The sequence below is a fragment of the Hydra vulgaris genome, chromosome 03 (genome assembly GCF_038396675.1).
Source record: "Hydra vulgaris chromosome 03, alternate assembly HydraT2T_AEP".
Lineage (NCBI taxonomy): Eukaryota > Metazoa > Cnidaria > Hydrozoa > Anthoathecata > Hydridae > Hydra > Hydra vulgaris.
Window position 1 is genome coordinate 11216283 of NC_088922.1, and position 16615 is coordinate 11232897.

A 16615-nucleotide genomic window follows, 5' to 3' on the forward strand; every position below is an offset into this window, starting at 1 on the left:
TAAGTTCTAGATAAATATATAGTAGGTGTTTCTTTAGTTTGAAGTACATATAAGTATGTGCTTATAAAAAATATTTTTTATAAATTACTGATAAAGAAAACACAGTGTTGAGTGAGTTTTATCGATTTTAACAACTTATTAACTTTTAAAAACAATTACTTCTAAATATATTTAAGTATTTAAATATATTTAAGAAAAAGTTAGCGTTTTTAATGTTCAAGGTTATATTTTCTCCAATCAGCATTCTCTTACCAGACTACTTTTTGAACCAATAAAGAATACTTAAGAGGCCTAATTTTTTGAAGGAATTACTTCCTACTTTATTCAGGTTTCTAATTACCTGAATTCTCATACTTTACTTTATATTACATTTAGGGATATGTAATGATTTTTAATAACTAAAAAAAAATACTTCAGATAAAAGCGTTAATTACCAGTACAGTACTGCTAAAAACGTCTAAATATAAACAGCATTATGACTAATAATACGCAATTTCAAATTTCTGAACAAAAGCATTATTAGTAATACTAACCAAGTTTTTAATCAGGAAATTTATATTACAAATTATTAGTCATTTGTAAATTTGATCTACTCAGTCAGAAAAAGTATACGCCTAAATAAAAAATTTTGTCTTGTATTTATTTTAGCGACACTTTAATTCTTGTAGTGAATATAGGCCCCAAAGAGATCTTACATAGGGAAAGGGAGTGACATCTGCTTTTTGCCGACCAAACGACAAAAAATAAAAAAATTCCTCGTTAGGGATCGTCCATAAATTACGCAACGCAAACTTTTACAATAAACAAAACAAAAAAGATCAAAAGTTTTCCCTCGCAGAGTCTTAATTTAAATAAAAATCAAATTAGCCCATTAAGTTTAATGCAAGTCGCCGCGTAAAAGAGCCTAATATCTCCTACTGCTTTAAAATATATTTTGCATTGCGTAATTTATGGACGATCCCTTATTTGATATTTGCCGATTCTAAAATTGCCGATTCTAAAATTAGTCAGCTTGTTAACAGATATTTGAATATAGAATAATTGAAAAAAGAAACATTAACTTAATTCATCTCATGAAGTACTTGTCAAATTAGAATGTCTTAAATAAAGATGACCAATTTAGTAACAAGTTTAAAAAAAGACGGTTTCTAATCTTGCTGCTAATCTCATTCAGCAATTATTTCAGCCATCTGACGATAGCTCTGATGATGAAAAGGAAGTAAGTATTGATAGTATGATTAATAACGTAAAATGTATCAAAAATAATTTGAATTTAATTCAACAACTCAAACTTTTTATAGAACAATCAGGCACTGAAATGAAACTTGGCCATCAGGAAATTGAAACAAACCTTATTTAAAAGGAAATGACTGTTTTTGAAGCTAGCAATGGTAGGCCCAAATATTCAGATTTACTTTTCAAAGCTCTTCAAACATTTCCTCCTAAATCCGTAGAAGCTGAGAGAGCTCTTTCTAGTTTTGGATTATTTGCTACTAAAGGAAGAAGTTCTTTAAATGCACTACCTTTTTTTAAAGCAAACTATGAAGAGTGCTCATTGATATTATTTACTTTTGTCCTAAAAAACGATAAAAAACAAATAAATACTTTAACACATACTTTGTATTATTTTGTGTGTTTCGAATTTTTAAAAAAAATGTTCTAACTGGAAGCCCTAGTTGATTCCCTTTTAATTATTATGTTATTGATTAAAAGATTGGAGTCATATCATGGGGCGGATCTAGGGTACGGCATAGGCGATCTAGGTATAAAAAGTCCGGAAATTAATTGTGCAACTTGAAAAAAATTAATAAACAAGCTGGTAAACTAAATAATGATGTTGTATGTAGAATTGCAAAGTTCTTTAAGCGTCTTATTAATGATGCCTAACATTTGTTATAACATACGAATTGTTTTAGAGCAAAACAGAGTAGTTTCATAGTTTGAAAGAAGTTGTCATATGAAGTAGATTTTCTATGTTGTTTATATAAAGAAAATCTGCATTCATCTTAAGCAAAATTCCTGTTCAGAACCATACATCAAAAGCTCGAAATTGGATATACTTTTACCCATTCGGAAAGCTATTAACCGATTACACTGCTTTATTTACATTTATGCTATCATGCAATAAAGCGAAATTCATGCTATTATGCAATAAAGCGAGAAATTATCTTCAGTGAAGATAGTTTGTTGCTTTATCTGCAGTTTTATGAATTTGCAAAAAGAAAAAAATAATATCTTTTCTCTTTTTGTTACATTATAAAAACATATGCTTGGCTTAGTAAATTACAAACTGCTAGCATTGTTTTGTAATATTGCTGCTGTATTGTTTGTATATGTAAACATATATATTTTTTACATTGATACATTTTTTTTATATGTTATAAAACAAATGAATTTTTTAGTAAATTACAAACTGCTAGCATTGTTTTGTAATATCGATGTTGTAATGTTTGTATATGTAAACATATTTTTTTAATATAGATTTTGCATGATATCAATTATAATATAAGCCAAATTTTTTCCACAAAAAATACAACTGATTGATGTTGCCTAAATCTTGATGCCTATCAGTAAATGTCAGTTAAATATTTTTTTTGTTAACCAGCCTTATTTTATTAGAATTATACAGTTGATAGTTGGTGCTAAAATTTAGAAGTTTTAAGCACCATCTTTTTATCGGTTCAGTTATTCAAAATGTGTTACCTACAAGTTACCTTTATTTATAAAAAAAAAAAAATTTAAAGGTTTATAAGGTTTGTTTTTTAAAGTTTTGTTTGTATTATTTGAATTTATTTTAGATCAAATCTGGTAGCTGTCTCTATAATTTTGCATTATTAGCTATCATTAGGTATGTGACATGAAATTTTAAAATCAATCAAACACTAGATCGCTATATATCATTGGAAAGACCTTGAAAACAGTATTTTAAAGATAAAAAAATTATTTAAATCAAACAATTCTACAAAAAGTTATAGCATTTTAAGTACCAAATTTTTGATATATGGATTTGTTAAAGAAACCGTGACCAAATTTTAAGTTTTTTTTAACTTAAAATGTCATAACTTTTATTTTTTATATTTTATATATACTATTCAATATTATTTTATATCATAATATGCATTTAAACATTATTAATGTTCAAATGTTTATTATGACACGCCCTCCCCTAGCTACTCGTGTGTATAACGGAACTCAAATCAAAATTAGGTACCTATTTTGGGTAAGTTACTAGGGTGTCTGGGGGTATTTTTTTTCATAAAATTTGGAAGATAGTAAGAAAAAAGGTTTTTGCTGATATCTGAATATATTAGAAAAAAGTCTCAGCATTCCTTCAATACATACTTGATGCACAAACAACAAAAAAGTTTTAAACAACAATAAATTCATTATAAACGAAATTTTTAAAAAAATATATCCGTGCAGAATTAAAGTTAAACTATTCAAGTACTCAAAAAAAAATCTATGTTGATACGAATTTCTAAAAAAATAACACAGAAAAACATGTTCATATCATGCCACTCTTAAAAATACTAAAAAAAGCGAGGCACAAAATTTAGACGAAGAAAACGGCTCTGTTAAGGTCGGATGTACGCGTACCTGCTATCATTGAAAAGTATTTGATAGTTGATGTTTTAAGGGTTCTTACCTCAATAGAATTGTGTTTTATGCTAGAGAATCTAGAATTGTATCTATGCGACGTTTTATTCCAACATCCAAAATATAATCATTAAATTTTAATCGTATAATTAACAATGGTAAGTAAAAATTTTCTTTTAATAACATTTTAAAAATGATTATCTAAATCTGTTATTGATTTAAAAATGTGGATTGTGCTCAGTAGATATATATTTGTTTTAAATTTTTAAATTTTAAGAAACCTTTGCGTATTTCCTTATGGAATTACATTGTCAGTGCTATAGCCCTTGGCCCCACAGTTTTAGAGGCTTCACAGAAAAATATATATTTAAAAAAAACTCTGAAAATAAAATAAAAACTTTAGGCCTTATTTAAAATAGCCATGGGCCATAAAATATCTTAATCTACTACAGTACATTGCCATAAGACATTATATTTTATATGTAATCTAGGAATAAAAATGCGCTATGAAAAGCAGTTTTCTATTTGATGGTGTATTTCTCTGTCATATGCCTTCAATCATTCTGTATAAAAAATTGTACACATGATTAGGAAGGAACCAAAACGTGGTTCATGTGCTTTAAACAAATACCTTCCAGACAGATACTCTTTCAACCTTTATACTGCATAGGTGGAGGATCAATGTATATTCTGAACTTAGTTTATACTCAATAAATAGATATTTTCAAATTTGTTACCAAAACCCTTGACTGTGCTATATGTGTTCAGAGAGTAGTAATATTCAGGTTTTAAGAATCTTTTTAAAATTGACTTTGAGTATTAAAATTGTTTACTTTTAGTAGTGTACATTGTGGATTTCAAAAATGAGATTTAGGTATAATTTCAATTCAATTTAAATGAATATTTTTTATTGAAAAAATGACGACCCAAATTTAGTAAAGGTTTACATAATACATAAAGAAAAACTTTGTCTCAGTCATAAAACTTTAGTGTGCAAAGTAAACAGGGAGGGTGGTCATAATAAATAAGGTGAAGTGAGAATTTTTTTTGAAATATGAATCCACAAAGATGGGGAAAAAAATTTACAATTTACAAACTGGTAGAGGGCGTTTCTTTGGCACCTGACTGTAGTGTTGCATGAGAGGGAATGGGTTGGGGGAGGGGGCATATTTGCACACAAAAATTTCGCCAAAGGAGAAATAAATCTTAGATCCTCCTCCTGAAATATTATCGGCTTTACTAGGTTTATGGAATAAGATAAAATTTGTTTTATCTATGTTTAATAAAAGTCAGTTACTTTTAAACCTCTCGTTAAAAACTTTTAAACCAAGAACAATAATATCATTGTGAGAATAAAATAAATTAGTGTCACCTAAAAATAAGATAGTGTTTAATATTTTTGATGCTAAATATAAGTCATTTTTATAAAGTAAAAATAATAATGGTCCTAAAATAGAACCCTGGGGTACCCCACAAGTTATTAGGTTGTTTTTTGAACCTTTTGATTCTTTAAGTATAAATTGCTTTCTGTTAGTTAAATATGATTTAAAAAAATGTAAGCTTTTGTTTTTAACACCATAATTTTTTTTAAAAGTATCTCATATTGTTGAAAAACTGTGTTGAAAAATTTGGATAAATTAATAAAAACCCCAGTTGTATAGCAATCACTATTAAATCCATTTGATATCTGTTTAACCAATTCAATTATTGCATGGTCAGTAGAATGGTTTTTTTTAAAACCACATTGATTACAGTATAAAATCTTATTTTTAGTTAAATATTTATAAAGTCTGTTGTGCATAATGCGTTCAATTTGTTCAAAAAAGCAGGACAATACTGAAATAGTCTTGTCCTGCTTTTTTAAACAAATGTAGGTCTGTAGTTTGAAATATTAGTCTCATCACCAGATTTGGAAATAGGTATTATTTTTACAATTTGTAATTTGTCTGGAATATGACCTGATTTAAGTAAGAGATTAAAAATATGGAATAATGAGGGTTTGATAATATTAAAAACAGATTTAATTACATTAACATTAATTTGATCAATATCTGCACTTATTTTTTTAAAGACTATTAAAAGCATTATGCAGTTCACTTTTTTTCAAAATTGGTTCTTTATAATTATATCAGTTGTTGTAAGACACAAATCAAATCCTTTTTGACTAAATAAAATTTTCGCTGCTAATTTCTATATAATACAGCAAGGGTGTTGCTTTTTTTGTGCTTAAAAACTTTAAAGTTTTAAAGCGAAAGTGCGCGCCAAGAGTTCACGTCACTTTCCTCGCACATATCGCAAACATGGTCAGAGCAGACATCGAATCTCGGATCTCTTGATTCTAAAGCAACTGCTCTAACCTCCTTACGTTCAATGTTCTCCAACATTGAGTTTGACTCTCCCTCGTAATATTTGTCCAAAATAAAACAATGGTTGTTATATTTCAGTGTTTGAAATATATAAATAAATTTAAATGCTAACTGTAAATGTAATTCTGTGGTTTTACATTTGAATTGCAGCAAATATGAATAATGTAATGTTTTATAATAAACAACAATTATTTTGTTTATTATTAAATATTACAGTATCATTGTTATTTGATAATACAGTATTCATTGGCGACCAATGTCGATGAAACATTTTGTTTACCACAAGGGAGACAAAGTGTTTAAATGACATTTGTCGTTACGTTAGGTAAGCTGAGTAGTGAGTATTAAAACATTGGTTTTGCAATTTACTCAACTTTGTTAATCATTTTTTGGAAAGATTGCATTTCAAATTTTGAAAGTGAAAACAATTTTTTCTGAACAGTCCACCGTGAGCAGGTATTTTTTTACTATTTTTGGTTTAGAATATACCCAAAGTCAGCAAATATAGAAAAGATTGACATTTAGCCATTTTATACATCTAGTTGTTTTTGGGGTCTGACATCAAAATTGAGTTTTGTTCACTTTGCTATACAGTGGCGCAATTTGGTTTTTATGATGATTAAAAACAATTAAAAATTACAAACTTTAGTATGATTATGCTTATATCAAATGATAGTGTTTTGGAAAAAAATTGCGATGATTGTAACCTGGAATGAAAATATCCTAAAAAGTTGGTCGCATCATCTCGAACGTGAGCGCAATAAATTACACTGCCCAACAGTGATTTTGTTTTGTAACCAAAATTAATTGTTTCTTATGTATTTCAACCTGCTGAATTTAAAAATAATATTAAAAATGAAACACTAGCTCTAGTTTAAGAAACAAAAGAAAATATTTTCTCTCAAGGGTATAAATATTATTTTATGAAAAAAAAAAAAAATTATTTTTGACTATCCATAATGTTTTATTTATGTTTAAAACTTTTGATATTAGTTATATGTGTTTGCTAAAGTTTCTGGTCTAATCGTTTCTTAGTTTTTTGTTCATTTACTAGTGTAAAATTTGACAAATCAACATGTCAAGGAAGTGTGTAAAATTAGTGGACGAATTTTGTTATGTTTGTGGTGAAACAACATTTTCCTCACAGAAAAGAAATATGACACCTCTTATGAAGACTGCTTACCAGCATTACTTTGGTATAAGGGTAGGGGACCAAGATAAGTCATGGGCTCCACATATATGCTATAGCTCTTGTTCGGTTGCACTACAAGAATGGTTGAAAAATTTTATACAAAAACTTCATTACAATATTTTATTACTTTTTCCACCTCTGATTACATGGTACCAGTAGCAGGATAACCTGGCCTGACGTTAAACCTGACTTAAATTTGGAGTTACTGGGTTACATGTTACCAGTACCAGGATAACCTGATCTGACTTTTACTCATGTTTAGATTAAAATATCATATGCTGCCAAAAACTATTGAAGACCTTTTTTTTATTACAGATCATAAATATCAAACAAAGCATTCGTTGGTTAATTATCAGGTTCCAAAAAATTTTGTTTAAAAAATTTGTTAAAACAATCCGAATTCTCAATAACATACCGAGGGCCACAATTGTGAAACTCATTTCTCCTAAATAATTGTAAAACTACAATTTCAATTCAAACTTTTAAAAGTATCTTCTAAAAATAGTTACTTGATTATGACATATCTCAAATTCTATTTTATTTTTTGTTTTTATTTTATTCTTTTTTATTTTTCAACTTTTCCTTTTGTTAAAAAGAGATATCACTCTTTACATCATTGCTTATCTTTAAATATTATTTATTTTTTGTTATTTTAAGTTGTATTATATTGAGGAAAAAAAAACTAAAAAAAAAACACTTTTTATTTAAAAAGTATTTAATATTATTTTACTAAGATAGTAATATTTTTTTATATATGATAGCTTATTGTTTGTTTATTATATAAATGATACAATGGGGCTAAATGATTTTGTCTTCTCCTGCTAACGTCACATTTCTTGTCTTCTGCCTGCTCCCGTCACATCTTAACTAAAAAATATTGTAAATAATTTATTATGAAGATGACGAAATATATATCAATAACATTTTTTTTATAAATAATTATAAAATTATAGATAAATAATAAAGTAAATATGTAGAAATATTTGGAAACTCCACAAGAATAGGTTATTTCTAAATGTCAAAGCCGTATTCCCGATATTTTCAGATATATTCGTAAATACTCGTATATACACCGCAAATATTCGTAAAAGATAGATTGAAACAATTAGGTGGTAGTGACGGTTTTTATGTTTAATTCTATTAGGTACTTTAGCCAGGTTCTATATTATTAGAGAACTTGAATCCATTATAGACAGTGAATGATTTGCTTCTTTTTATTTTTTTTCTTTTGTAAAATTAAAATTCGAATTTTTACAATTGTTAATTTTCTTCGTAAAACGTTAATTATTGTAAAGATTCCTGACTTGATATCTCATTAATGCTGCATTTTTAAATTTTCGTTTTAAACACAAACTGCTGTTGTTTTTTTTTAATTTAAATTTTATTTTACAATTTGTAAATTACAAATATGTGTTAAATTAAAACTTTTAATAAATATACAACTACGTCGAAAACAAAATATTATTATTCAAATATTATTAATATTAAAGAAATCTTATTATTTGTAAACTTTAATCTTTAATACTTTGTATTAATTTTGTAGAAATAAATATTAAAAGTGCTACGTTTTAACTTCAGTAATGCAGGATATGAGTTTTTGCCATAAATCTAGAAACTGTAAACAAAAAGAGTGACAAAAAAAAGACGAAGGAAATTCTAGAGGTATGAGAACACTCGAAAATTTGGGGTTTACAATTTAAAAAACACAGAATAATGACAATTACGATAATGGAAACATTGACGCGGACTCTTTAAATGCAAGAAATGAAACGGGATATATATATATTTATATATATATATAAATATATATATATATATATATATATATATATATATATATATATATATATATATATATATATATATATATATATATATGTATTAATATATATATATACATATATATATATATATATATATATATATATATATATATATATGTATATATATATATATATGTATATATATATATATATATATATATATATATATATATATATATATATATATATATATATATATATATATATATATATATATATATATATATATATATCCCGTTTCATTTCTTGCATTTAAAGAGTCCGCGTCAATGTATATATATATATGTATATATATATATAAATGTGTGTGTATATTTATATATGTATATACATATATATATATATATATATATATATATATATATATATATATATATATATATATATATATATATATATATATATATATATATATGTATATATATATATATATATATATATATGTATATATATATATATATAAACAGGGCCAGCTCGTGGCGTGTGCCATGCACACAGGCGGCAAATTTCTAGGGGCGGCAAATTTTAGGATCAACATTAAATAAAAATTTGCCAAAAAAATACATTGTTCAGACAAAAATTATTATTATATATATGTAAAAAATTACATCGATATTTCAATATTTAATTTTTTTAAACAATTTACTTATAAAAATGTCTCTAAAGAAAGTTCCGGGATTCTTTTTTGCTTATTCAGCATATCTTAGTACCAATAGAACTTGTTCCTTTGAATTGGCTGGTTTTCAATGTTGTTATCATAATAACTTTATTATTATAGTTGATCAGTCGTTATAACATGTTAGTGATCTTTATTTTTTTATTAGTATGTTTAACAATAATTAGGAAAATATTAGATATTGTCTAACGAGTTTTGAATTATAATTAGAAAATGGAGAAAAGGAAAAAGTTGTCCGGTTTTCAGTATCATCTGAAACGGCTAAAGAAACAGGAAGAACGTGATAAAACCAAACTAAACTAGATACTTTTTTAAATTCAGAAACATTTTATAGCCCCAACAATGATTCTGAGATAAAAACTTTGCCATATAAAATCAATTTAAACGAGATTAGAGTACATCAAATTGAGATGGAAGGTGAAGAATCGAGCAAAACTCGATTCTCGAGCGAGAATCGTGCGAATTTTTTGTACATGGGAAGAAATTTCTGATTGGCTTTAGACTTTTACAAACCATAATATTCAATAAATAGTTATGAAGGGCCCTGTAAACCAAAACTTAAACAGTTATGCAAGAAATTATGATAATAGCATTTAGAGGATCATCTGATAAACTGTGTGAAGAAAACAATAGAATTTTCCTAAAAATAGTTGAACTTATGGCAGAATTTGACCCAATTATGGAATATCATGTCTCCAATGCAGGGGAAAATCCAAACAAAACCCATTACTTTAGCAAAAATATCCAAGAAGAAATTGTTCAGTTAGTGGCTCGTGCTACTAGAGAGGAAATCCTTAAAAAAATTTGAAAAGCCAAATACTACTCCATTATTGCGGATTGCACAACAGATGTCAGTCATCATGAACAGTTAACTCTTTTTATATGATATCTAGTCATAACGATTCAGTGGTTGTCAACATCCGAGAGAGTTTCTTAAATTTTATTATTATTAATGACACAGGCTTGTAAATTTTTGAAATTTTTCTGATCTTTTTGATGTAATATATGTTAAAAGTTTAGAAACATATATAAACAAAATTTAATTTTACAGGTCAAGGATTTGAGCAAAACATTGTGGCTTCATTGAATAAAAATAAACTTCCACTTGAAGATATGAGAGGTCAGGCATACGACAATGCAAATATGAGAGACAAAAACAAGAACTTGCAAAAGAAAATTTTAAATAGAAATAAGCAAGCACTCTTTGTCTATTGTACAGCACATTCACTTAATCTTGTTGTTGTTGATTCTGTAAAAGTTGGATTGGAAAATGTGATATTTTTCGGAATTATTCAAAGCCTTTATAACTTTTTTTCCGGTTCCACAAAACGTCGTGTCCATCACTTACAGTTAAATCTACAGTGATACAAGATGGGAGAGTCACACCAGAGCTGTAAAAGCGATCAAGGAAAATATGCAAAAGATTTATGAAGCGTTGCATGAAGTTGCTAAAAGTGATAGTGATGGAACCACCAAATTATCAGCTGAATCTATTGCTACTAAAATGAATACTTTGGAAATCATATGTGGAATTGTTATTTGGTATGATGTATTGAACGAAATAAACTGCACAAATAAAATTATTCAGTCAAGTTCATCAAGTGTCAAAATTTTAATTGAATTATTAAAATTCACTGTAGCATTTTTGGAATCCGTTACAATCCGACTAAATTTGATGAGTACGTTACCATAGCAAAAGTTTTGGCAACAACTTCGGGTGTAACATTCAAATTTACTGATCTGTCAACTGAAGGTGTCAGGAAGAAAAAAAAGTTTTTCGACGAAGTTGAAACAAACCAAGTTCCTGTTTTCAGGAACTTGGTTTGTTTCAACTTCGTCATTCCAGATCAAAATTCAAAATAAAAATTCTTTGATATACTTTTCAGTCGTGCCATTAAATCTATGAAGAAGCGTTTTGAAGACTTTAGAACAACCATGTCTCCTTTTCAGTTCTTATTTGAAATTCCGAATATTTCAAACATGAAAGAAGGTATATTGAGAGATAATTGCAATTTGTTGGAAGAAACTTTAACCGACAAAGACCAAAAGGATATTTTTGGTGAAGAATTGATGACTGAACTTTGTTTGTTGTCACGAAAAACTGATTAAAAAAATCTACTAGATATTCTAACATTTATATTTACACGTGATCTTGAAGAAATATTCCCTTATACTTGTATTGCATTGAAAATCTTACTAACAATTCCAGTCACAGTTTATCAAGGCGAAAGATTTTTTTCCAAACTAAAGTTGATCAAAACTATTTACGACCAAACATCAGTCAAGATAAGCTGAACGGACTTTCGATTATTTCTATTGAGAGCAAAACAACAAAGTCATTAAATATTATTATTATAACTTCGATAATTTTTCGAATTTTCCATACTTTAATTTCAAACTTAAAAATTCAATTATATTTTTATTTTTTATATGTTTAAAAAAGTTGTCAATAGCGTACAAATTTAATGATAAATACCAGAAGTTAATATGAGTTTAACTTTTTTTCAATTTGGAATAATAATTTTTGCTTTAATTAGAGCGACTCTTTATTGAGATTTGAAAAGATATATTTATATTTTTGCTTCCGTTTTTTTGTATAAATATAACACTCTACTCGCCTTATTTAAATAGACCATTTTAGATAATTTTATATTAATATTTTAAACACAAAAGTATAAAGTTTATAAACTGTTGTTAGGGCAACTTTTGCCCGATCAACACTATGAAGATGAAAATTTCATTTATATAAGCCGATTGTTGTTCTCTGATATTTTTAAAAGGTTAATTAAGAATTAAGGCGGCAATTTTTTTTGCACACACTAAGAAATGCCCACGAGCCGGCTCTGTATATATATATATTCCTATATATTAGGAAAAAACGGTGTCATCTATTTCTCTATTAAGAATGGATGTATGTCTTTCATTTGTAGCTCATTTGTCAATGCTGGATATATTTATGCATGCACAATGTTTGCGCCGACCCTACTTTGAAAGTAGGGCCGACGCCCTACTTTCAAAGATGTCAAGCGTAGAGGGGGTGGTATACGGGTTTTTGCCGAAAACAAGTTTTAACACATAAAAACAAATTGAAATTGCTCAAAAATATTAAAATCTGTTAAATTATAACTTTTTGTTATTCTCCTTTTAAAAAAAAAATCGTTTACCGTTTGCAAAGTCATTGTGGTTTCATGAATATCTCTCACTTTACAATCACAGTAGTTTTGATGCTCTAAACTATGTTAAAATTGCATTGACTGTGTACATGATGATTATAAGAGATATTTTCTTAAAACAAAAGGTCTCCGTTTTGTTTTAAGAAAGTCTTTTATCTATATTGATGATTTGTTGTTACCTAGTTTTTTATTTTGAAATTCTTCATTCATTTTTTTTTAAATGAATGAAGAATTTTGTAATGAGAAACTTATGTTTTAGGGGGCGCTAGTTAATTGACTTAAGAAGCGCGAGGGAGGGGGTAGGTCGCCCCTCACCCACACGCTCTATGCTGAATCTTCCTCTGTACCATATCTGTCAACATCAATATTGGAGTGTTAAAATTAAATTTAGCACCAAAAGACGTAGAAAATGATATTGTAAGAGGTCCAGAACCACACCTAACAATATTTCCTGTAGATAAACACAGTGTTCAGTTCTTAACTTATTTATTAAGCTTTATTTCATAAATTTCGTAAGCAGAGGTCAACTTTTGCAACAGAATATGGTTGGCAGGCTAATGGAGGGTACAAATAATTATATGATAAAATACCTGACCATGAAAAATCTAGCAATTATGAATTTTGTTATATCCTGTGGCAAAATTAAGAAAATTTTATTAATAAACATACCGTCTTATAGTAAAACAAATACAAAATGAGACACAAAAATGGAAAGATTTATTAAAACAATTATTAGATGTAGTTTTGTTTTTTGCTGAGCATGAATTGGCCTTTAGTGATGTGACTCATTTAAATGGAGATTTGAACAATAGAAACTTTCTAAAACTTTTAAGTCATTACGATCTGCTTTTAGAAGAATATTTAAAAAGCAGAGATTGCAAGTACATTACTTATCGGTAGATATTTAAAATGAGTTTATATCATGGTATGCTGATTACCTGAGAACTTGTATTTTAAAGGAAAGAGAAACTGAAATATTATTTTCTTATTGTAGACTCAACGCCCGATTCTACGAATAACTACATTCATTTTACGGTTCGTTAATATTAATTTCAAAAAATTAGTAATTATGGAAAGGTTTCTTACATTTGTTGACTGCAATACAAAGACTGGAGAAGATATTACTAATTTATTGTTTGAAACGCTACAAAGGTATAATATTCCTATAAGTAACTGTCGCGCACAAGGATATAACAACGTGGATCATATAAAGATGCACAAGCTCGCATTTTGCAAATTATTCCATTGGTAATATCTTCTCCTTGTGCGTGTCATAGTTTAAATTTATGTAGTGTGCATAAAGAAAAACTTGTATTTAAGTTTTAAGATTTTTCGGATAATAATACTGGATGTTCTTTACACACTATGTCAAATACACGCTGGTCTGCAAGAATTGAAATTGTTAAACCATTTGCTAAATAAAATTAATGAAATTAAAAATGCAAAAGATTCTGTTTTGGAATTAAACTGGAATTAAAAAATGTACTATGGTTGTTCCGTGACTTAAATGATCAAGAAATACAAAATAAGTCTAGAATGTTGCAAAAAGAAAGATGAAAATGATATCGGTGATCATCTTACTGATAACATACTTCATTTAAAATCAATTTATGATGCCAATTTAAAAGATATTTCTCTTCAGCCCGTTTAACTCTTAAAGAAATTATAAGAAAAAAAACTGTATGTAATGTTATAAGTTGTTATAACATTAAAAGTGCAATAAGGCTATTTTTTACAATTCCTGTGACGTTTGCCTAAGCAGAAAGATTGTTTAGTTGTTGTTGAAAAGAATAAAAAACGTATTAAGATAGACAATGACAAAAAATCGCTTAAATGAACAAGAACTTTTATCAATTGAAGTCTAAATGGCTATGAAAATTAATTTTGAAGAAGATATTAATTTTTTTTCAAATCGAAAGGCTCGCAAAGCTCTTTTATGAAACTGTTTAAGATTTTTTGCATATATTTTCCTTACTTTAAGTTTTAAAAGATTTTAAATAGTTTTGACTTTTAAAATTTTTATTTTTAATTTTTACAGGCCATAGCACGCTTCTAACGGTCCTAGGTAAGATCTTAAGAAGCTAATTCTTCTTAAGAGAAAAACCTTGCATTATTGAAAAAAAAGCCCTGGAAACATCCGCGGACTCCTTTAGCTTTGGAATCCCCCGCCTTGCTAGGCTTTTTTACCCTCGAATTACGCCACTGCTGTTTAATAAATAAGTTAGTGTATGGGAATGTCAAATTTTAAACTTTTAATAAATTTTAAAGAATTCAATGCGAGCAAATTATTTTTTGTTATTTGATTTTTTTATACTGTTTTTTAATTTAATGGAAAAATAATTTCAGAATAATGCCTCCTAGTAAATTTAGTACTTATATTAAAAATATAAGTTCATACAAACCCTAATTTAAATGATCTAACAACTGTTTCTCTGTATTTTAGATGAAAAGTTTAGGTAAACGGAAAGAAAAGAAAAAAAGCAGAAGTTGCTGTAGAAAAATGCAGACAACTTCTACAAACAACAAATTACTTTTACAAACTCAGATCCACCCATTCAAGCTATTCAAGTTGCTTTGAGGCACAGAATTTTTCTCTTTCACCTAATTTAGGTGGAAATGTTTCTACAATCATACCTGTTCAAATAACAAACAACACTAATATAGGAAAAGGACATTCACAAAGTAAAATAACATAAAATTTTTGCTCAAATAGTAAGTTTGGTAAAAACTACTGCATTGACCATGTAAACCAATGCGACCATTTGAGAAAAACAAAGATGGGCGATCAGTATTTAGCAATGCGTTTTACTCGTTTTACTCTTCTGGAAACTTGAAAGTTGACTGCAATTGGCTATGTTCTTCCTTAAGGCTGGGTCGGAACGTTACTGGTTGTTTGATGTGATTAAGTTGATGTGGTTGAAATCTTCATTGGCAGTGAATTAACGGTGTAACTGGGTCATTTCGTCATCTGAATGAAAATTTTAGACAACATGAAAAGTCTCGCATTGATATATCTTCTGCTTCTGGTATCTAAGCCAGAAACCGTTTGAACAAGGATCATAAACTTGTAACCTTTTTTACAAGAAGTTACAGGTTTACCTGCCCGCTTTACAGACATCTCAGTCCTAAAACTCAAAATGAAATTATTCCGACATGTCTGAAGCATTTAAAAGCCATTTGATCACAAAAATCATGAATTATCCCTTCTATACAATCATTTTTTATTTATTTTTTATTTATCTATTTACTTTGCCGTTTAATAAAATTTACAAAAAGAAAGATTGTACGTATATAATAAAAGGCCGGAGAAAGAAAAGACGCATATTGTCTTATCGCCGAGCCCCGTTTACATTGTCGCCTTCAGTTTATGAAACAAATTAAAAATTTAAAATGTTAAAAAATTTCAGGTTAAAAACTGTATAGTAAAACACAATATATTACAAGTAGTAAATCGTATAACAAGATATATATTTTTTCTTTTAGTCATTTGTTTTTTATTTTTATAAGAAACAAATCAAAACAAAAATAAGTGAGTAATGATGATTTTTGGTGAAGTAAGAGTGAAATATATTAGGAGATAAACCATGTTTTGACTTAAACATTAGAAGCATAATTTGGTATATGTTAAGTTTATAAACATTGAGTGCATTAAGTTCTATTAAAAGATTCACCATTAACAGTTCTGTTAAAACCAAAAATAATTCTACTTGCATGTTTTTGTTTGCTATAGATTCTTTTAAGCTTCCCATAATTGGTACTTCCCCATGCAATATTGCAATAGGAAAGAT